A 612-nucleotide genomic window follows, 5' to 3' on the forward strand; every position below is an offset into this window, starting at 1 on the left:
TCTCTATTTTCTCTCTTGTTCTCTCCTTATGGCCGGCCATCACTTAATATGGGGTTTAAATGGGCTAACTTTTCATTAAAATAATATTAAATCATTAAAAAGTGCCATGTGTCACTTTCTCGTTGGCCCGTTTTTAAAATTTCATCCTTTAAACTTCTATTTTTCACCACTTGAAATACCATAGTTATTCATACCAAAAATAAATAAATCCTATAATTTTGACAAGTTTTGGGTGGTGAAAATTACGATTTTTACCTTCGGATGACAAAATTACCGTTTTGCCCTTATGTTCCGAAAATTGTCGAAATTGAAAATTTTCACTTCCTATCATTAAATTATACTCCAAATAGTTAATCTTGATCAAAAGTTTCACTCCATGATCAAATTATTATCTTAGGTGGCAAAATAACGATTTTGCCCCTAAACATCAAAATTTTCAATTTTACCCTAAATGAACCCTCGAACTCCGAACAATCATAGTAAATTCGTCGGCTTTGTTATTTGTCAAGGTAGTGAGACGTCCGAAAAAGGCAAAGGAAATGCGCTTGAGGACTATTAGTCCGAGTGCTCCCGGAATCCTGATTTTTGAGACTTGTGAGTGGACTGCCTTCA

This window comes from Theobroma cacao, chromosome 3 (assembly GCF_000208745.1).
Source record: "Theobroma cacao cultivar B97-61/B2 chromosome 3, Criollo_cocoa_genome_V2, whole genome shotgun sequence".
Lineage (NCBI taxonomy): Eukaryota > Viridiplantae > Streptophyta > Magnoliopsida > Malvales > Malvaceae > Theobroma > Theobroma cacao.